Raw genomic sequence first — 24,205 nt, forward strand, 5'->3', positions numbered from 1 at the left:
GACCCCAACTGAGTTTATCATTGAAACTTCTTATCTGTGAAACTTAGTCCCTACACCTCCTGAAGTGGAGTTAAGAAATCCTTGTGGTTTCAACAATTAAAATTCTCCTTAGTGTGGCACACCAGGCTACCACTTTTTTTTTTTGTAAGGCAAAGGGGGTTAAGTGGCTTGCCTAAGGCCACGCAGCTAGGTCATTATTAAGTGTCTGAGACTGGATTTGAACCCAGGTACTCCTGACTCCAGGGCCGGTGCTTTATCCACTATGCCACCTAGCCGCTCCCCCGGGCTACCACTTTTTAGAGAGTAGAAAGTCTTCAAGTCTTCATTGCATTGTATCTTAGTTTTATCATACTGCTTGAATGTAGAAAGAAGTTTCAAAGGTGTCACCTTGGATAGACAAAGCCTCAGGATCATTTTCTGTCTTAATGTGCATTTCTGGTAGTGTGGTACCAGAGAGAGAATACCAGTCTTAGAGTCAGGAAGACCTGAGTTTATGTCATGCCTTTGATACACAGCACTCCTATGCATGTATAGCTCTTATTCATGGGATTATAAATGTCATCGGACCTCTCCATGCCCCAGGTATCTCTTTAAAATTGTAATGAAACACAAGTTATTGATTTATTTTTGTTGGAAGTAGTTTTCAGCAAAACTAGGTGGTGCCTATTCTGATGAAATCAGTAATCAGAGGCTACTACCCCAAAGTAATAATAATCTTCACTGAAGGGGAAGTCTTTATGTCAGTGATCCATTCAAGTATCTGTAAAAATATGCCACATCTCAGGAGCCAATGAAGATACTAGAATGAAAAAAAAAAACAAAGCTACCCATGCTAAGAATTAAAAACACCAACAATAAAAAAGACATTTGTAACAGGTTGGAAAGAAGTCTTTAATATTAATCTACATAGTCATTGATGGTTTAAAAATAAGAGATGCTAGTTTTGTTAAATAATTATACCTTTTTAAAAATATTTTTCTTTTTATTTTGTTTTAGATATTTCTATTTTTAAAGTCCTGGACAAATTTTTAAATACTTTGCCCCTGATCCTTATTGATGGTGTCCAGTTTTTTAAGGCATAAACTTTGTTTAGAGTCAAAAAAAATTACAGAATCCATTGTCGGCTTTGGAAAGATGCTTGTTTTTCTCATATGCCCCTTAGCCTTGGAAAACTTATGTCAACCTTTCTATACTGCATATGGGAGATCAATTCCTGTCCACCTAAGAGAAGACATTCAGTGGGAAAACATTTGGGAATTCCTACTGGCCTAAAAATGTAATCCCTGAAATTAAATTACTGGAGTGCAGCCAATTATATCATGTCTTTGGAGCATTTGCCATGCCTTGGGTGCAATTCCAATTTGAAAAATAGGAATACAATGATGATTCCTCCTTCTTGAATTAACACATTTAAGCTAAGACTTCGTATGATAAAATGATATCTACTGTCCTCATTGTGTGGTTTTTCCATCAAGAGTCAGGGAAATGTTATAAGCATTTGCAGTAATTTTCACCAACTCCCTCCCTAGTCCTTAACAGAAGAGTACAGATGAGCTCCTTTAGTTAGCATTAGATGCATTATCTCCAATCACAAGGGAACTCATTTCTGAGGCATTCTTTTTTTTTTGGTAAAGGCCCTTGATTATGATCCAGTGAGTCGATTTCTGTCCATTTGTGCCCAAGTTCCAAATTTAGTAATGGCCTGATGTGTTCTTGCCACATTAGTCCTTTACCATTTAAACAAATGACATTTAAAAATGTAGCTCTTAGCGTGAGCTTAAGGGGAATAATGGTTAATTCAGGCAGAAGTAACTTATATTAGTAATAGCATTATAGACTCGATTCATGACCTGCTAAACAACTCTGCACTCTTTCTTTCAACCCCTCTGGTTCTTCTGTAACTTTGAAGCTGAATGTTGTACATAGTATGTACACATCAGAAATACCTAATCTACATCCAGAAAAGAGAAAACTTGAGTATCAGCTGGTATTTGCTATTTTATGCAATTAATAAATGAGGGAGGGAGCAACTTAAAGCAAGTAGAATCTTTAGAAAATTCATACAACTCAGTAGAAACAAGAATCAGTATAGTTTAATGATGTGGCAGCCTTCCCTAACAAATACATATAAGTACTAATAATGAACTGAGAATGAATATTCTTTTATTAAGTTGAATTAGCAATGTCTTTAGTCTCCAGAAGGTTTTGTGACCAGTCAAAGCAAACTTAATTTTTAACCAATTACTTGATAATTTATCAGCCCAGTCTCTTGATTTTTTCCATTTTTTTATTTTGAACCTAACAATCATAACTAGATAATATACAGTAAAACCAAAGGAATTCTACATGAAATTGCATATCTCAATTATGTCCAGATTGCATTTCTTTTTAAGTTCATTATACATTTAATATGATACTTTTACCCCATCCTAAGCACCCTTTTGTTGCTGTTCAGTTATTTCAGTTATATCTGACTATTTGTGATCCTATTTTAAGGTTTTCTGGTCAAAGATACTGGGATGGTTTGCCATTTCCTTCTCCAGCTTCTTTTCACAGAAGACAAACTGAGAAAAACAGGGTGAAGTGACTTGCCCAGGATCACACGGCTAGTAAGTGTCTGACTCCAGATTGGAACTCCTGAAAATGAGTCTTCCTGATTTCAGTCCCAGTGCTCTGTCCATTACATTACCCAGCTGCCCACCTAACTCCTGCATCCCTTTCCAATTCTTTCCTGGAATTGAGGAAAATAAAGCATATTTGCAAGGTTAAGCAAAATAAATTCCTCTCTTGGCAATGTGCAATATGTGTCTTATTTGGAAACTTGTGTTTGTCACTTATTTTTCAGGATATAATACTTATGCTTTATTTTAGGTCCTCTGAGATTATGCTCCATCAGTGCATTTATCACTGTTCATAAGCCTTTCAGAGCTGTTGTCTTTAAAATTTTGTTCCTGCATAAGTTGTTCTCATTCTGTTCTCTTCACTGCATCAGTTCATACAGGTTTTCCTAGCTTTCTCTGAAACTATTTTGTCATTTCTTCTGGCACAGTAATGTTCTAGCACATACATATGTTATGATTTATTTATTTCTTCCCCAATCAACAAACACCTTCCAGTTCTTTGCCATAAGAAAAAGAATGTGTCAGAGTTAGATTTGAACTTGGTCTTTCTCACTCCTCCAAATCTAGTAAGTAGGGCAGCTAGGTAGCACAGCGGATAAAGCATGACCTTGGAGTCCAATTCCTTGGATAGAAATTTGAATATGGCCTCAGACACTTGACCCTTAGTAACTGTGTGATCTTGGACAAGTCACTTACCCTGATTGCGTCACATCCGGTGCCAGCTCCAGTCATCCTGTCCTGATCCATATCTGTATCAGTCCTCTGAATCCATCTGATTCGGATGACTCCAGAGGAGGAAGTGAGACTGGTGACTTAGCACAGCCCCACCTCATCAAATACAATTCATGTGCTTGTCATGGCATCACTTCTCTGATGTCATGGTCTTCTTTGAGAATGAAGGACAAATATTAAGTCTAGCAAGTACATACATGATTGACTTTTTTCATCCATTTAAAAAATTGTTATGCCATGCATTTTTTTACATTAGTCATTTCTCAATAAACCCTAGCCTTCATGTAATACTTCTTTGCAACAAGGAAGAATGTTAACAACACTGTCTTAACCAAGCAATCACTGGTAATAGCTTTTACACCTCTCCATACCTGCACCTACTCCTTCACCAACAGGCAAGGTATGTGTATTCATTTACATTATTTGAGGTCTTTATGCAGATTTTCTTAGTCTGCATCTGCAAAGCTTTGCAACAGTCATTCTATGCTTCTCTGAGTTGCTCCTTCTTCTTTGTATCTTATAATACAATAGTATCCATTATAATCATATGTCATGCTCTATTCAGCCATTTTCAAATTCATAGGCACCCCTTTGGTCTATAATCTTGTTTTTACAACAGAACACTGTTATGAATGTTTTTAATATATTGCATATTTATTTGTTTTTTACTTTTTGGGGTGGTACATATTCTCAGAAGTGGGATCTGTGAGTCAAAGTTTTTTTTTTTTTACTTTTTTATATAATTTGAAATTTATATCAAGAATGATGGGACTAGGGGGCGGCTAGGTGGCGCAGTGGATAGAGCACCAGCCCTGGAGTCAGGAGGATCTGAGTTCAAATCCAACATCAGACACTTAATAATTACCTAGCTGTGTGGCCTTTGGCAAACCACTTAATCCCATTGCCTTGCAAAAAAAAAAAATCCTAAAAAAGGAATGATGGAACTAGTTCAAAGTTCAACCAGTGCTGTTTTAGGTTGCCTACCAGAGTCAAAGTCAGTAAACATGTATTAACTGCCTGCTATGGCTGTGTGGTTTGGCATCTCAGCAAAAGACCTAAGACAGTCCTTATCTTCAAGGAGCTCACAATCTAATAAAGAATCAACAGAGAAAAACTGGGAAATTAGATGAAGGTATTCAGCCTTGAGGTTTGATAAAGTCTTGCAGCTGGGGAGGTGAGTTACAGAGTTGATTTTCTTTTGCAGAATGATGAATTTCTAGAGGTCATGAAATTAAGAAGATGGTGGGAAGTGATGCTTAATCAGATGGACTATCCTTTTCTAGTCCCTCTGATGGACTCTTTTTGCCTATTGTTTGCTATTTTGTGGAGTGTGTAGTGAAACATCTGAAGTTTGATTTGTATTAAATTAGTGGTTTGCAACAGATTTTCAAATGGGAATTTATAGTTGGAAATTCTTCTAAAACTATTTGTTGATATCTTTTATTTCTCTACTGGGAATGGTTTTTGGCATTAGATATTTCTATTAGTCAGAAAACAGATATTAAGAACTTACTATGTCCCAGGTGCTTATGATTAATACTTGCCATACAAAGCAAGACAAAAAACTTGGGCCTCTGCTTTAAGGAGTTGACATTCTGACTTGGGGCAATCTTTCTGTCTCTCTGATATCTCTGTCTCTGTAACTATCTCTATATAACAGTCTATAGATATAGATATATGACTATATATGGAGATAGATATGTATGTGTATAGATTTATGCATATAAATGTGGGCCTATATATATGTATGGGTATTAGATTTCTCTCTCAGTGATATCTGATGCAAATGTTTTCCCATTTGACAGTTTTTCTGTTTCTATCATTATTTGTTTAAAAGCTTTTTTAATTATATGTAGTTAGCACTATTTGTTTAAAAAGCCGCTCCTTTGATGACATTCTGTAAACTATCAGCTTGAGTGCTATAAAAATCTAACTATCAAGGTGATACTCTATAGAGCTAGACAGAATAATCACAAAATTCATTTGGAAGGACCCAAGATCTAGAATCTCAGAAGAAATAATAAAATAAGTAGAAACAATTGAGGAGTAGATTTTCTCAACTATAAATTATTGTAAAGAAATAGTCATCAAAACTGTCTGGTACTCATTCAAAAAGAGATTAGTTGTCCAAACCAGAAAGAAGAGTCAGAATCAATTGAACTTAACAATTTAGTTTTTGCAAAATGCAAGAAAATAAATTCCTTCAATAAGAACACCTTATTTTATAGAAATTGCTTTCAAAAAAGTGGTATAAAACATTTACATATTTCCTGTTATGGGAAAGCACCTTATATTTTATATATAGATGAAATATATTAACATAATATAATAAATATGTGGATATATTCATATAATATTATAAATAATTATATGTAATCAAATATTAATTTTACCATTTTTATGATTTCAACACTACCATCACTCTCATTCTACCATGCCTTTCTATCTGGGAGACAGTGTTGTCTAGTGGATAATATCATGAATTTGCTATTAGAAAGACCTAGGTTCACATCTCTCCTCCAAAACGACTAGCGGTATGACCCCCGGCAGTGAGCTTTCACCTTAATGAGTCTCAGTTTCTTCATTCACAAATTTGGGCTAATATCTGTAGTGCTTGCCCTGAGACCTCTGAGAATGAAATCAAATAATGTAAGTAAAGTGGTTTACCAACTTTAAAGCACTATGTGAATGGAAGTTTTAAGTAATGTAAGTGCTGCAGAAAAGATCAAAATACAATATTGTGGGCATGTGAAGGAAGAATGACCTGGAATTGGCAGTGATTTTCACTATTTGCAAGTGCCTTACATTCGATGTCTGAGGTAGTTTAGCTCAGCTACTTAAAACATGTGAGAATAAGAATCAAGAGTTGACTCAATCTCGATGAGTTCACTTCATTCTGTGGTCGTAGACTGTATTCCTCACTTTGATGATTAACCTTGGAAAAAACATGCTGGTGGATAAAGCATTTATTGAATTTCTTAATCCAGTCCCTTTACTGGAAAAAAGAAAGCCAAGTGTATGAAATACACATAGTTTAGTAGCAGCATTTTCATATCTGTCTCGAAGACAGAGGTGATGCCATGACAAACACATGAACTGAATTTGAGTGTGTGTGTTGGGGGGGGGGCGGGGGAAGTGCTATGCTAAGTTACCAGCCTTACTTTCTCCTCCAGAGCCATCTGGGTACAATGGCTAGAAATGAATCAGGACAACTGAAGATGGCCCTGGATGTGAGGCAATCAGGGTGAAGTGTCATGTCCTAGGCCACAAAGCTAGTACATTTCTGAGGCAGGTTTTGAATTACTGTCTTCCCCAACTCTGGGGCCAGTGATCTATGCATCGCACTATCTAGCTACCCTGTGATAATGCATAGAATCATAATCTATGACTAATTCTTCAAAGATCTATAATCTTATTAATATCGTTACTTCTTGCATGTCTACCACACTTGGATGTACTTGGAGCAACTTGGGAGTTGATTTAGAAAAAAAAATTGTTCTCTTACTGACATTCATTTGCTAATGAACTTTTCTGAATTTAGTCAGACTGGTCCTAACATAATGGATATAGAGTCTATATTTGGGTAAATACAAAAAACCTTTGAGACATAGATCATGTTCGAATTTTTACTACATTGGAACTTCAAAAACCAAACCTCCATCCCATGATGAAGCATCAGAGGAGCATTTTGGCAAGGGTATCTCCCTAAAAATAGATAAATCATTTATTAAGTATTTATTATATATTAAGACACTGTGGAAAGTACTGGCAACAAAGATACCAGAAAACAAGACATTCCTTGCTGTCAAGGAGTTTACCTTCTAATGAGAGAAATATGGCCGTTACAGGGGTGCCGAATACACATTTAATTTTAACTTTTTATGACTGAATGTGGAAATGATGTGATTTCATCATAGGACTTTTGTGCAAATAGGTGTTGGTGGTTGTAGATAGACTCAAATTCTACTTTGTGTACTTCATAAGTTTGCACTCTTTATAGGGATACAATACTTTTTAAAAAAAGAATTGATTTTTTTTTTATTATGGAGAACTTCCAATGAAAGAGCTCCATCATCTTAGAAACAGCTAGGTGATGTGGTGAATAGCTTGCTAGGCCTGAAGTCAAGAAGACCTGAGTTCACATCCATCCTCAGACACTTTTTTGTTGTGTTACTGGGGCAAATCTCTAAACTTCCATTTGCCATAGTTTCCTCATCTGTAAATTGAGGATGATAATAATAGCACCTATGATATCCCAGGATTTTGAAAATCTAATGAGACAATATTTATAAAGGGATTAGCACTATGTCTGACACCATGTAGGTAACATGTAAATGGTAGCTATTATTATTCAAAGATGAATAATCTGTTCAAATCTGCATTTCCTCTTCAATCTACTGTCTATTGTCTGGGCCACTGAGGGATTAAATGACATACCAACAGTCACATAATCAGTATGTGTCAGAGGAAGGTTTTGTGGGGTTTTTTTAGATTTTTGCTTTCCTCTTATATACTATTAAGAAGAATACATTAAAGCAAAATCCTTCATTTTTTTGTCCCTTATAAATCCATACTATCTAGAGACTTATCAATGCATGATTATCCACAGTGTCTTTTTTAAAAAGAAGTAACTGTGAGGTCAAATGCTATAGGTTTTGTAACTCCTTCCTGATTTTTGAGTAGTGGCTTGCTTATTTTCTTGTTCTGAGAAGTAATTGATTTTAGTCTACCATCAGTGGTGAATATATGACCCTAACAAATATTCATAATATATAACTGGCTAAGTTGTATTAATGTGGTCTCCACAGAGATTTTAGATTTGTGCCAAAATAGGGCATGTACTTTGAGTCCTAGAAAATCATCTTGGAAATCCAAACACATTCTTAGATGCAGAGAACGTAATAATACTTATTCTCTTGCTCATAAGCATGGCTACATAATCCTGAATACCTTGGAGTTTTTTGTTTTTCATTAGTAAAAATTAAAATATGGCTTGAATTCTTTTCTTTGAAGAGAAAGGACTTAAGATTGCTAACAAGCCATCGCTTTCTGTTAAGCCCACACTATCTAAATAACTTATAAAAAATAGTGTAGGATAAGATTGAGATTTGACTCCTCCATTGCACAACTCAGATGTTTAGGATTATTCTAACTCTGGAGCCATGACCTTTATCCCTGGTCTATGAACCTATAATATTCCTCCTGAAAACTTGGGTTTGGTAATATCTTTCATTGGGTTATATGCACCCTCTTCATAAAATAAATACCTTAGCCCAAGAAGTTCCTCTGTAGTAGAGGAATCTGGAATCTTTGAATTCATTTAAATCTTTGAATTTTTTTTGGATTTTTTTTAAAGCTATGAGCTTAAATGACTTGGCCAAAGTCACACAGCGAAGTTAGTATTAAGTGTCTGAGGTCAAATTTGAACTCAGGCCCTCCTGAATCCAGGGCTGATTCTCTATCCCCTGCACCACCTAGCTGCCCCAATATTTGACAATTTTAAATATTTCGACTACCTTATTTCATCATATTTTGTTTTCTTTGTAATGATATTTTTTTTAGGCTTTTGCAAGGCAATGGGGTTAAGTGGCTTGCCCAAGGCCACACAGTTAGGTAATTATTAAGTGTCTGAGGCCGGATTTGAACTCAGGTACTCCTGACTCCAGGGCCGGTGCTTTATACACTGTGCCACCTAGGTGCCCCAATAATGTTTTTTACTTTATGCATTTAAAAACATTTAAAGAATATGTCTGTAGGCTTTATCCATCTACCAAAGGGATCCATGGAACAAGAATGGTTAAGAACTCTTGCACATTTATTATTTGATAGTTGGTCAAGGAACTTAGTATTTCTTCCCTCACTGCCTTCTGATTGGCTGTCATCTCTTGGGTCAAGAGTCTTTGTCACTGCTTCTCCATGGCTACCATTGCTGGAGCTGGTTAGGATTCAGAGAGTTGGGTTGGGTTAGTGAACAGCCTTAACCTACTAAGGAGCAAAATTCAATTTCTTACCTCCAAATTCCCCAACTTTTTTATGGGTCCATTAAAGTAAAAGGCTTTCATTATATAATAGCCTGAGCTATCCAATGCTTAGGATTGAGTAAGTTCATAGGGAGCCTTATTACCTATCAAAAATACACAGAAGCTTTCACATCAACTTAATAAATCAACCACTGGGGATAGCTGTACCTATTTAGGAGATGCAGTATTCTTCCCATGTATTTAAAATTTCAAATGGCCTCCATTCTTTAATTTAATTAAGTTGAGATTCTCCTCATCAGTGCTATCATCAGTGCTCAAAAGGAATGTCAACAAAAGACACTAATTATTTATCAATTATTTTTAGAAAAATAAATCTTTATGATTAGTAAATATTGTGATCAGTGATGCAACTAAATCCTGATACATTTCTATATGAGTTCCTGGTTAAATCAAGGTGAGATTTTATGTGCTTGGAAAAGATTCAGAAGGTGAAAATCCTCAAAGCAGTTTCACCTGTGACTAAATGAGGTTTTTGGGGAGCTGAAAGATTAGTGTGTTTATCTATTCTGACATGTAATACTTACATGGAAGACTATTTCTATGTAATATTTTTCCAGAATAAACTCCTAAGCAGATTTCATCTTTGGCTAATTTTTAACAAAGTAGTTTGAACAAAGGGCTATTCCCTGCTGAATAATTTCAACTACATTGACTACCCCTTTTTTCCTCAAAAGCAGAAGGAATGTGTGAGGCTGGGTCTGAATTTGCTTTATTTGGAACTTTTATTTTTTAGTTCCTCCCAAGTTTTCTACTTCCCATCCTGAACTGTAGCTGGGATAGGCAGGAATGAGGAAGGAAGCAAGCATTTATTAAACTTGTAAAAAATTATTGTACTATGTACCAGACAAAAGGATAAGATAGAAGAAGTAACTTAAAAATAGAGAGAGGGATGACTGGAGAAGGAAGGATGAATGTACACAGCTTAGTGTATGTGGCATTGCATGATGTTTAAGTACAGAAAATGAGTGCTGGGAAAATGGGCTTACCTGACCACATCACAAATTGGAGGTTATAAGAGAATGGTAGGATGGGTCATTGGAATTTTGCTTCAGGAGTCTAACACAGGGGCCACTAAAATCCTGTCCCAAGATGTTTTTCCTCTACTTTTTGAGTCTATTCAGTGGCTACATTCCATTTGAAGTGTCCTCACCTGCCCCCCACATCCAGGTGCAAAATTTTCTAATTATAACTGATCATATCTAATATGATGATGATGTTTGTCCTTTGTTCTCGAAGAAGACCATGACATCAGAGAGGTGATGCCATGACAAGCACATGAATGGAATTTGAGTGAGGGAGGTTGTGCTAAGTTATTGGCCTCACTTTCTCCTCTGGATCCATCTGCGTCCAGTGTCTGGATAGGAATCAGGACAATTAGAGATGGTCCTGGATGCTAGGCAATCAGGGTGAAGTGACTTGTCCAAGGTCACACAGCTAATCTGAGGCTGAGCTCGAGCTCCTGTTCTCCTGTCTCCAGGGCCAGTGCTCTATCCACTGCATCCCCTAGTTACCTATCTAATATAATATACAACTATACTTCCAAAACAAAAGAATTATTTTATTGCTGGAACATAAGTTATCCTCCTCAGGTATTTTACATTGGATCTAGTTTTCTCAGCTTCATCTCCATTTTTTCTCCTTGCTACTGGAATTAGAATGGTTGGGAAGGAAAGGGAGGAACACTTGAGCTTCTCACCAGAACTCTCCATTAAAATCAATTATATCATTCTTTTTTCCTTAGTTATTTAGCTGATCTTTTGAACTTAGGGGGTCTAAAGTTAACTAATGAAAATGATGGCTCAAACTGCCATCTCTAAATTCAGGAAATTCCTGAAATCACAGAACAACTTTTAGAACTTCCATATCTGAAAGGATTCTTCTAGGTTTTTTTCTAGATCATGTAATTTTTCTGATTCTCTTATCTATGCTATCTTACATACTGCACTTTCTCTCATTTCTCTGTTGAGTCTACTTTTTATAACCCCTATTCTCAGCCTAGTTATGGAACCTACTATTCAAGGGAACCAAGCCAACAGATATGGAGTTTATTATTCCCTCATCCCCCACCAACGTTTGACCAGATGCCATCTGTAGGATAGACAGGTCAGCCTAGTGTAAGCAAGGAAGCATCATTCAGGGGATCATTCAGGGGAGACAAGGGCCATTATGTGCCAGACATGTCAGACTTTGACCTAGAGGATGTAGCACAAGACTACAAAGTTCAAGCACCCCTTGGAATTGCAGTGCATCTATGTCCCTTCGCCAAAGCACTTGTTCTGTTTCCAACCTGATCTTCACAGTTACTATCAAGGAAAGGTGATTCAAAAAGGAATATTCTCATCACTAAACACCTTGGCATTGTCAAATGACTCAACATCAGAAAACATAAATCTTCATCAATGCAAGTTAAACTAATAAATTATATTATTACTAATAAAGCTATATTCCTATTTTACTCTTATGATCTCTGGGTCTTTCCTTCAGACTTGTAGCTGAAAATTCCTATTTGTGGGGACAGCTAGGTGGTGCAGTGGATAGAGCACTGGTCTTGGAGTCAGGAGGACCTGAGTTCAAATTTGGTCTCAGATGCTTAGTAATTACCTAGTTTTGTGACCTTTGGCTACTCACTTAACCTCACTGCCTTGCAAAAAACAAAAAACCCAAATAATCCAAAAACCTCCTATATGCGTTGTCTCTTTTATTTAAATGGATTCCTTGAAAGCAGGGGCCATCTTGCTTTTCCACTTTTATCCTCAACAGTTATTATAGTACTATATGGAAAGTGTTTAATAAATAAAGGGCTCCTTAATTTATTTGTATCTCTCATGATCAGTTCTAGGAGTTCAGCATGGTGTAACTTTGTCTTCATTCGTAAGCCAAGGAAATGATTCATCAAGAAAACTTGAGTATGTGAATTAATTCTTAGTTTTGTTTATAAAATAAAAGGGCAGAATTAGTCAGGAAGTCTCTCAAAGACCCTTCTGACAAAAAAACACCCATTGAATTAATAAATAAAACTATTAGCTGACTTTTGGGGGGAAAACAATAAAATAGATAAATCATTAGGTAATTTGATTTTAAAAGAAAAAACCAAATTACCATGAACAAATATAAAAAAGTCAAACCAATGAAAGAGGAATAAAAGAACTTATTAGAAATTATTTCACCCAATTATATGCTAATAAAATTGTCAATCCAAATGAAATGAATTAATATTGACAAAAGAATAAAATGTCAAGATAAACAGAATAAGAAAAAGAACACTTAAATATTCACATCTCAGAAAAAGCAACTGAACAAGGTGCAAATGAACTTCTAAATATGAAAAAGCTCTGATGAATTTACAAGCAAATACTTTCAAACATTTAAAGAAAAATAATTCTGGTACTGTCTGAAAGAAAAGGAAAAGAAAGTCTAGTCTTAACAAATTCCTAATTTGATAAAAAAAAAAGTAGTCATCATAACTAAGCCACAGAAAGAAAATTTAAGACCAATATCCCCAATTAATATCAATGATAAATTTTTAAATAAAATATTAATTGGGTTGGAGAAATGGCTGAACAAGTTGTAGTATATGATTGTGATGGAATACTATTGTGCTATTAAAAATGATGAACGGTATGCTTTCAGAAAAGCCTGGGAAAACTTACATGAATTGATGCATGGTGAAAAGAACAGAAATAGGAGAACCATATATTCAGTAATAGCAATATTTTATGTTAATAAAACTGTGATTGACTTAGCTATTCTCATTAATGCAATGGTTTAAGAGAGTTTTGAAGAACCTATGATGAAAAATGCCATCTACTTATAGAGAAGAAGGTGATGGAATCTGAATGCAGATTGAAGCATTTTTTTAAATACTACATTTTTCTTGCTTTTTTAAACTGCATTTTCCTTTTTGGCAAATGACTGATTTGGAAATGTTTTGCATGACTTCATATGTAAAATTTATTTCAAATGAGTGGGAGAGATGGAGGGAGAGAATACAGAACTAAAAATTTTAAAAAACAAATTAAAAAATTTTTTGTTTACATGGAATTTATACTGGGAATATGGGGCTATTTTAATATTAGGAAAACTATGTAATTATGGGCAGGTAGGTGGCATGATAGATAGAATGCTGGGTCTGGAGTGAGGAAGGCCTGAGTTCAAATGTGACCTCAGGCATTTTATTAGCTATGTGACTCTGGGCAAGTTACTTCATTCTGTTTGCCTCAGTCCCTCATCATGTAAAATGAGCTGGAGAAAGAAATGGCAAACCTCTCCAGTGCTTTTGCCAAGAAATCAACAAATGGGGTCGTGAAAAGTAGAATGTGACTTAAACAACCTAACAGGACAACTTAAATAATTGACTATAGGAATATCAAGAATGAAAAATAATTTAAGCATATATACAGTTGCCAAAAAAGCTTTTGACAAGTTACAAAACTCTTTCTTATTAAAAATACTAGACAGAATAGGAATAAACAAATCCTATTTTTTAAACAATTTTTTTAAATACAGGTGCCCCCTCCAAAACGAAACAACTTAGTGCATTTTAAAGTTATCAAGGCTTAAAATGTGTCTTAGACTTTTGGGACTTTAAATATTTAGGATTGCTCTTTTATTCCTTTTAATAGCTTAAAATTTTACCAAGACTTTTGAGACATCCTGTTTGTAATGGAAATAAACTCCAAGCTTTTCTAGTAGGATCACAGATTGGCTGTTATCACCATTACTATTAGATGTGGTGGTAGAAATGTTTACTATACTAATAAGGTGAGAAAAAAGATGTTGGGGGAGAAGCATTGGTAAATAGAAGACAAAATTAACACTTTTTGCAGGTGATAATTAGTTACAGAACTAGAAACAGTTAATTTAATTAGTTGAAACAATTAAAAACACCACAATTGTAGGATGGAAAATAAATTCATATAAATAAAAATGTTTCTATACATTACCAACAAAATCTAACTAAGATGGAGAAAACATTTAAACCTATAGAAAGTATAAAATCCTTGTGAATCTACTTGTAAATAAGCACAAGAAACATAGAAATACAAATGCAGAACACTCTTTTTACACAAATACATATTTAAATAATTAGGAAATGTCTAATTGCTCATTGATAAACTGAATCAACATTATAAAAATAAAAATTTTTCTTAAATTAATTTTTGCATTCAGTACTATACCAAACTACCAAAGGATTTCTTAATGAAGAGAGAAAAGGAATACAACAGATTGTTTGAAGGAACAAAACATCTAAAATCTCAAGGGAAATAAAGAAAAAAAATGGAAAGGAAAGAGACCAGATTTTAAACTTTGCCACAAAACAATAGTCATCAAAAGAATTTGGAAGTGGTTAATAGAGAACTTATGAGGAAAATAGATATAATGAAGTAAACGAATACAGTAGCTTCGTTTTTATTAAATCCCAAAATCCCAATTACTGGGGTAAAAACTCACAATCTGAAGAATTTTTGGAAAAAGTGGAAAGTAATCAAGCAGAGACTAGTAGAAATCAACATCTCATATTGCATACCCAGACAGATTCCAACTGAATATATAACCAAGGCACTAGGAGTGGTATCATGAACAAAATAGAACAGTGAGAATGGAATTAGCCATCAGATAGAAAGATAGAGGAAGAGTTTATGACCAAATAGTGGATAGAGAGCGTCACAGAAAATAAAATGGATAATTTTGATTACATAAAATTAAAATATTTTTGCACAATAAAACTCTATGCAGCTAAAACCAAAAGAAAAGTAGGAAAATGGAGGAGGGGTTCTTTTTGGCATGTTTCTTTGATAAAAGTCTCATTTCAGACATCTATACATATATTTATATACACACACACACAAACATATATGTACACAAACACACGAAAGAGAGAGCATAGCTTCAAATTTCTAAGAATTTAAGCCATTCTATTATTGATACATGATCATAGGATATTAATGAGTAGTTTTCAGAAAAAGAAATTATAAGCTTTCAGTTATCATATGAAAAGTTAAATGACTAATAATTAGAAAAATGCAACCCTGAACCTTACATCCATCAAACTGGCAAAGCTGACTAAAAATAATAATGAGAAATGATGGAAAAGCTGTGAGAAAATAGGTATACTAGTTGGTGGAATTGCAAGCTATTCTAACCATTCTGGAAAAATAAATTGAAACTGTGTTTAAAAAGTTATTTAACTGTGCATCCAATCATCCTAACAATATCACTACTATTTGGGTATCTCAAAGATTAAAAAAAAAAAGAGGAACAAGTCCCAGGTGAACAAATAGATTTGTGGCAGCTATTTTCGTTTTTTCAGTCAATAAGCATTTATTCAGCATCTTAAGCACCTGAAGCTAGGTAGTGCAGTAAACAGAATACTGGCCTTGGTGTCAGAAGGATCTGAGTTTGAATTTGGTCTCAGATACTTGACAGTTACTAGCAATGTGACCTTGAGCAAGTGACTTAACCCTGATTGCCTTCGCAACCAGAGCCATGTCCATTCATCCTGATTCATATCTGGACACTGATTCATATCTAGGTCACTCTGTAGGAGAAAGTGAGACTGGTGACTTAGCATAGCCCACCCCCTAACTCAAATCTAATTCGTGTGATTGTCATGACATCACCTCCCTGATGTCATGATCTTCGAAAATGAAGGACAAATATTATAAGCACCTGGTACGTGCTAACCATTATGCTGAGCACAGTGAATTCAAATGAAAACCAAGACATTCCCTCCCTGCAAAGAATCCAATAGTTGAGAAAAACACACAAGAAGAAGTTGTGAAAATCAAGGGAGTGGGGAGGAGATAATCTGCACCAATATATGGAGAGTTTCAAAGATGTTCAGAAGCAGCTTACCTTGAAAATGGGGCAGGAACTGTGCTGAGTCTAATTAAATAGTGGTCTTAGAGCCCAGGGCCCTGCCCTCCAGAGTTCTGTTGACGGGGACTAGTAAGATATGAATAGTACAAGGCAGATTCAATATTGCAGCGTGATGAGATTTCCTAGTGATATTTCATGACAAAGGAAGGCGTGATGAAGAATTTCAAATTGAAAACTGAGAGAAAGTGTCTGTCATTTGGGGAATGTTTGAACAGGTTTTGCTATATGAATGTGATGAAAAACTATCATACTATGAAAAGTGGTGAAAGGGATGAAACCTGGAAGGTGTGCATGAATTATAAAGTAAACAGAAGTGGAATAATTTATACAATAACAATACCATTCGAAGACAACTTTGGAAGTTTTAGGAATTGTGATTAAGTCAATGATCAATCATGATTACAGAGATGTAACATTACCTGATGAAATATCACCTGCAGAATTTGATAGAATCAGGGTGCAAGCTGAGACATATTTTTTGAGGGACACTCAATGGATGATTTGTTTTGCTTGACTGGACTTGTCTGTAAGAAGAATTTGTTTTTCATTCTTAATGGAGGGGGGATGTAGAAGGAAAAGAAGGTGAATTTTCAGTATGTGAAGAAATATTTAATTTTAAAAGGGTGTCCCTGATTTTTAAAAATAATATTAATAGAAAAGAGCAAAAGGCAGCCTTTGAAAGGGATACAGACAAGTAGTAAAATTTTCTTACTAAATGATAAATTTAATATACATTTAGGAAAACAAACTGTACATAAAAGATATTACAGTTTCATGTACAATCATCTTTCCTATTCTATCTCTGTTGAATTGTTTGTGTTGATGTTTAACTTATTAATAAGAAAGAAAATTTTGAAAGATCAAATGAGAGATTGAACTGTTTTACTTTCTTTATTCCACTGTCACAGTTTATTTCAGAAAGTTGTGTATTGTAGAAGATATTGCATCTTTATTTCAACAATCCTCACTGGCTACATGAATAGTATATTAAAAGCATAAACAGGGTTGTACATTGTGATCTGTTGTTACATTTTCAGTAATAATTTCTTTTATTTTTAAGATGATAGTACAAAAGTATGTGCAAATTAAAAATGCACACTTACTATGTGCTCATAATCCATTTATTACAACCATTTAAAGAATATATTTATTTCATATTTTCAAAATAAACTTAAGTGAATTGTACACAGAGGAATGGCAAAACAGATGTTTTCATTCTGCTCTAAACAAACAAATCCAGGTACATTACATTATTTTGAAACATTTTTTCCCGTGTCAACAAATTGAATCCTGTTTTCTGATTAGGAAATGCAATTCCATATATGGATTTTAAAGAATAAACATTCATCACATCTTAGAAGTCATCTAGTTCAACTTCCTTCAAGCAGGAACTGAGATGCAGAAAAGTCCAGTGATTCATTCAAGGTCTCACAGTTATTACAGAACAGATACTGGATTTGAACTGGCTTTAAATCCAGTGCTCTCCTCGTTTCTCTATGATTTAGATGACTTTCTCATTTATATCCTGTTTCATATATATATATATATATGAAACAGGATACAAATACATATATATATATATATACACACACACACACACACAAACACACACACAAAATATCAAGTGACCACTGACTTTTTGAAGTCAGAGTATGTAATAATATCTTTGTAGAATATATTCAATATTATCCAATTGAATTTGTATATGTAGATAAGTAGATGAAAGAAAGAAAATGATCTTTGAAACCTTCTAGTCTAGTCCCCTGTTTTGACAAATAAGAAATTGAGACCCAGGGAAATCAATTTGTCAAAAGTCACATGGTACATTAGAGGACTTTGGGACTAGAAGTTGGGAGTCTTGACAATTTTTAGCATATTTCCTCCCTATAAATTATTTATGACCTTAACTGGACAGTAATTTCTTATATTTTGGTTGTTTAAAGCAATTGTGAATTTCAGGAAAACCTTAGACCTGCAAGGTTTTGTCCCTGCCTTGGTACTATTTGACCATACTTTCTCTAATTGTTTCATAATAACAAATAATAAAGCAACTTCTTAGAACTTAAAGCAAGCTTAAATCACTATGTAAACGATAGTTATATTTGTGTATTATTGCTGAGAATGCCTCAATGGTTTAACCCAATAAAAATATCTCATTTCATTGTGGTAGACTGATGCCACCTTGCTCTTTGTCTTGCCTAATAGTAAGCAATAGGTATTAACTGTAACCATATTGTGATGAGATACTCTGTTGGGCTGGTTGATTTCCACCTGCAGTGTGCTTTCCTAGAACAAATTAATAAACACAGAGAATTTATTAGAACTATTGATAAGAAAATGATATTGAATTTAGAAGGAGGGCATCATTGGTGGCTAAAAGATGTTTAGGAGACAGGCATGGTAGATGATTAGGCTGAAATTCTTATAGAGGTAGCAAATAGCACCCTGATAGGTTCAAGTTAGTCTAATCACTTCTCTGCTATACATAATCAGAAACTCAATTTCAGTCATCATATGTAGAGACTATCAAGCTCTGAGTGACTGACTCAGTTTAACAAAATCCTCAAAGAGCGGATTATTTATAAAACATAATTGGATAGTAATTTAAGACCTAACTGGTATGGGAACTAGTGTCAATCACTTGCAAGGGGTTACTCTATCCTCCTTATGGGTATATTCACATAGGAGACCAGATAAACAATCAAAAGTTTTCATTTTAAACCTCTTCCTTTTCTACTCCTTCCATATCGTGGCATTGACTGAGACCTGCTTCTCTTCTTATGACATTGCTTTTCTAGCAAGATGTCACAGTGGGTAGAGCACTGGCTTTGAAGTCAAGAAGACCTGAGTTCACATCCAACGGGCCAGGCACTTAGTAACTGTGTGACCTTGGGCAACTCACTTAATCCCAATTGCTTCACATCCTAGTTCTCTGATTCTCCATTTGTCCTGATTCAAATCTGGCTACTGAACTCATATGGCTCCTCAGAAGAAAGTGAGGTTGGTGACTTAGCACAGCCATTCACTCGATGCAGTTCACGTGCATGTCATGGTATCACCTCCCTGATGTCACTGTCTTCTTCAAAAATGTCATCATCACCCTTTCAAATTACTGGGTATATTTTCTTTCATTATGCCTTCCCATAACTCAATAGTAACAGTAGAGAATTAGTCTTCCCTGCTTCCCATTTCCAATTTCAGACACTGCAATTTCCAATTTCACCATTACTCACTGAAATCTCTTTTCTTTCTTTTTTTTTTGCTTTTGCAAGGTAATTTTTGTTAAGTTACTTGCCCAAGGTCACACAGCTAGGCAATTATTAAGTGTCTGAGGCCAGATTTGAACTCAGGTACCCCTGACTTGAGGGCTGGTGCTCTATCCACTGTGCCACCTAGCTGTTCCAAAACCTCTCTTCTTTTGGGGTCCAAACTATACAATTTTATCTCACAATCAAGATATTCCTGTTCCTTCTCCAGTGAAATCCATGCCACTTCATTTTTTCCATTCTAACACCTGCCCTCATGCTAGGGGGAATCAATGTACATATTAGTCTTCCTTCAAATACCCTAATTTCTCAATTCTTTAGTCTGTTACTTTCCCATGATCTGCCACTAAAGCTATAGCTTTATGATCATATTGTTACCCTTGCCATCAGCCACAAGTGTTCCATTCCCATGTTCATGGAAGGATATTATCTGATTATAATCTTTATTCCTTCCATCTTTGATATTATATTCACTGTTATCTCCATTCTCTGCTTATTTAGCCTCACCTCTGTATTGACTACTGTTTCTGCCATAAGCTATTACAACCCATTGTTGAAACAGTTTAACTACCCTCTGTTCTGTATCTGATTTCTTGCCCCCTTGTCCTATTTCAGATCATGACTTTTCCAAAGGCCAGTCTTGGAATGCCCCCAGTATCTGCTTCCTTTATTTCTATTCATATGATGCTTAAGAAAGCTAGTGAATATCACAAGTCATGCTGATTAGGTCCACTGCAAAATTATGTTACTTAATTTCAATTGAAACCTCAATCCAGTTAGGTATCCCTACCATTCTTCTTTAATCAATTCACTACTCCCTTGTCCAGGACAGCCATTTCCAAAACTTCTTGTTTTTTCTCATACCTCCTACTACAACCCACTTCTTGCCTTCTTTGCCAAAGGTCTCGCTTTACAATTCACCAAAAATTCAAGATTTTTTACTAAGACAAAAGGTTTCACTTCTCTCTTCATTCTCAGTTCACATCACTGAAACATTTTCCCTCTATCTTCTCCTTTATTCCACATGAAGATGTGAGTTTTTTTTCCTTGCTAAGTCACCCTTGATCCCAGTCCCTCACAAATTCTCCAGCATATTGTCCCTTTTTTTGCCTTTTTTTTCATCTTAAATCTTTCCTTCGTTACCGATTCCATTTTATTGCCGACAAGTGTCTCTGTCTTTTCCCATCCTTAAAAAACCCTACCTTGGTACAGTCATTCATAATCTCTATTGTCACATTTTTCTTCCTCTTTGGGGGCTAAATTACTTGAGAGAGCCTTCCTTACTAGCTTCTTCTGCTTCCTCTTCTCTCTTCTAAAGCTTTCAGAACACTAAAGCTGCCCTCTCTAAACTTACCAGTGATCTCCCAACTGTCAAATTCGGTAAAACGTTTCCCACTTGTTGAATACCATCTTCTCCTGGTCACACTGCTCTGTCAGTTTTTGTGACATCGTTCTCCTCTTGTATTCATTCTATCATTTTACTATTCCACATCCTTCTTACTTGCTGAATCTTCCTCCCAAGGGTTCTTCCCCTCCCTTTATACTCTGTTACTTGATTTTCTTATCAACTCATATGGATTCAATTGTCTTTTTTATTTTTTAAATTTTTTTAAATTTTATAATTTTCCCCCTAATCTCACTTCCCTCCCTTCATCCCCCACAGAAGCTGTCTGATAGTCTTTACATTGTTTCCATGCTATACACTGATCAAAACTGAATATGTTAAGGGAGAAATTATATCCTTTAGGAAAAAATAAAATATAAGAGATAGCAAAATAACAAAATTACATAATAAAATAACTTTTTTTTTTAAATTAAAGGTAATAGTCTTTGGTCTTTGTTCAAACTCCACAATTCTTTCTGTGAATACAGATGGTATTCTCCATTGCAGATACCCTAAAATTGCTCCTGATTGTTGCACTGATGGAATGAGCAAGTCCATCAAGGTTGATCATTACTCCCATCTTGCTGTTACAGTATACAATGTTTTTCTGGTTCTGCTCACCTCATTCAGCATCAGTTCATGAAAATCCTTCCAGGCTTCTTTGTTCAATCAGTCCCCAATTTATAGACATTCACTCAATTTCTAGTTCTTTGCCACCACAAACAGAACTGCTAAGCATATTTTTGTACAAGAGACTTTTTCCACCCTTTTCATCATCACTTCAGGGTATAGACCCAGTGGTGGCATTGCTGTTTCAAAGGGGATGCACATTTTTTATTGCCCTTTGGGTGTAATTCCAAATTGATCTCCAGAAAGGTTGGGTCAGTTCACAGCTCCACCAACAGTGTATTAGTGTCCCAGATTTACCACATTCCTTCCAACATTTATCATTTTCCTTTCTGGTCATATTGGTCAGTGATTCAGTTTTCTTTATGACTCCCAGATCTATTCATCTAGTCATAGTCTCTTTCCCAATCTCTTGTCCTTTTAGTTATCCATGTAGAAATGGATCTTTTAAAAGCATTAAGATCTTAACCTATCCAAAGCAGAACTCACATTTATCCTCCAGCTCCTTTCCCTTTCCTCCTTCTTTCATATTTCTCTATTACTTTCAAGGGTACTAACAATTTCCTGGTAGCCAGATTCGTAAACTTGGGGTCATCTTCAACTTCCCCCTGATGTTCATAAGCTAAGCTCTTCCCACTTTTCCAGTGTTGTTTATTCCCCTGCACACAATCTGCAATATAGTTAACTTTTCTAATTTGGTGTTATTCGCAAAGGATACTATTTTTCCTGTCTAAATGTCTTGACACTGGTTTTTTCCTGTGCTTAGAATGTGTTTTCAGTAAAGTATACTGTCCGCATAGCACCCTCCAAAATGTAGGTGTCTCAATTTAAAGATCCCCACCAAATTTAAAAGAACGTTCTTTGATTTCTAAGTAACCCACATCTTATGGTTTCATTATAAAGAAGCAAAAAGTGTTGCAGTCTCTTGGTTTTTATTCTTGGCTTCTCATCCTGGGCTATTTCAGAAAATTAAAAAGGTTGAAGGAATTACAAAATATCTTTTTTTTTTTTTAGGTTTTTTTTTGCAAGGCAAATGGGGTTAAGTGGCTTGCCCAAGGCCACACAGCTTGGTAATCTTTAAGTGTCTGAGACTGGATTTGAACCCACATACTCCTGACTCCAGGGCCGGTGCTTTATCCACTGTGCCACCTAGCCGCCCCGAATTACAAAATATCTTAAAATAAATAAGTTGGACTTTGGTGGCATGAAGCTAGGAAGCTCCCAGAGTTTTTCCTGCATTAACTTTAAAGGAAGCCTCTAAGCAGATCCTCCAATGACAGAACCTATAAAAAACAGTAAAACTAGTTCTCAGTTCAAGGTATCATGAAGGAACTTCAGAGAAAGGTCTGCCTCATGGATAGAATGGGAGTATGGCTCAGTGTAGATGGGAGAAGTGGGAAGCCAGCAAGAAGGTTTTGGGGGAGAAGTGGGAAGCCAGCTCAAGGCCTGGCTCAGAGAGCAAGGTTCTAGCCCTGGAACACTGGTATGGCATTGGGCAATGCTAGGACAGGGAGCAAACTCTGAACACTGGAAAAGTCAGGGACCAGAACCTAGCCCCATCCTGAACAAAAAAACACACATTGGAACCATACGTTCTCTACCACAGGGGCAGAACTTAACTATCAAAATGAGCAAAAATACCCAGAAGTTCATTAATCGTTGCCAGCTACTATTCTGATAGGGACCATAAAAAACACCATCACAGAAGAGGAAAGCAGTGACAAAATGCCTACATGTGAAACCTCAAAGGGGTGGATGAATTAGTCTTAAATTCAAAAAGATCTCTTGGTTGCTCAGCTTTAAGGCTGCCTGTGATCCGTCGCCATCCTCAGCTCTCTAAGGACCCCACACAGCCCACTCCAAGTCCAGGAGTCGTCCCTCCTTTGGGGCTGTGTGGCTGGGAGGGTCCTGTCTTTGGGACTTGGTGCTGGGGATGTGCACCTCGCAGGCTGGAGCATACCAGGGTCTGTGGGCAGGGGTGAACGTGGAGGTGGAAGTGGGGGCTGGCCTCTCACTCTCCTCGGTCTTTAGGGTCACAGGGGGAACGAAGATCATGAAGAAGGCAGTGCCAGTCATCATTGAAAAGTACTACACAAGACTTCCACACCAACAAGCACGTGTGCAAGGAGATCGCCATCATCCCCAGCAAGAAACTCTGCATCAACATGGCTGGATATATTACTCATCTGATGAGGCAAATGCATAGACCCTGTGAGAAGTATATTCATCAAACTGCAGGAGGAAGGACCAGATAGAAGAGATAACTATGTTCCGGAGGTCTCTGCTTTGGATCAGGAGATGATTGAAGTGGACCCTGATACCAAAGAAATGTTGAAACTCCTGGACTTCAGCAGTTTGTCTAACCTGCAAGTTACCCAGCCCACGGTTGGGATGAATTTCAAAACACAGAGAGGAGCTGCTTAATATTTACTTTTGCCTTTCCAATAAACTTGGGAACCCCCCCATAAAAAAAAAAATCTCTTGGAAGAGCTCAGAAAGGATTTTAAAAAAAGGAGGAGAGAAAGAAGAAAAAATGAAGAAAAGAAACGAGCGTCATGCAGAAGAATCAGGAAAAATTGACTGAAGAAAGCAACAATTTTAAAAGTAAAATTGACCAATTAGAAAATAAAATTGACCAACTGGAAAAGGAAACAA

At 35.8% G+C, this 24,205-nt stretch overlaps 1 pseudogene; it reads left to right on the top strand.

Annotated features, from left to right (window-relative positions):
* The first annotated feature begins 23,483 nt into the window (after positions 1-23,483).
* LOC141498633 (small ribosomal subunit protein eS17-like) lies at positions 23,484-23,974 on the top strand (annotated as a pseudogene).
* Positions 23,975-24,205: the final 231 nt, after the last annotated feature.

Source organism: Macrotis lagotis, chromosome X (assembly GCF_037893015.1).
Source record: "Macrotis lagotis isolate mMagLag1 chromosome X, bilby.v1.9.chrom.fasta, whole genome shotgun sequence".
In the NCBI taxonomy this organism is placed as follows: Eukaryota; Metazoa; Chordata; class Mammalia; order Peramelemorphia; family Peramelidae; genus Macrotis; species Macrotis lagotis.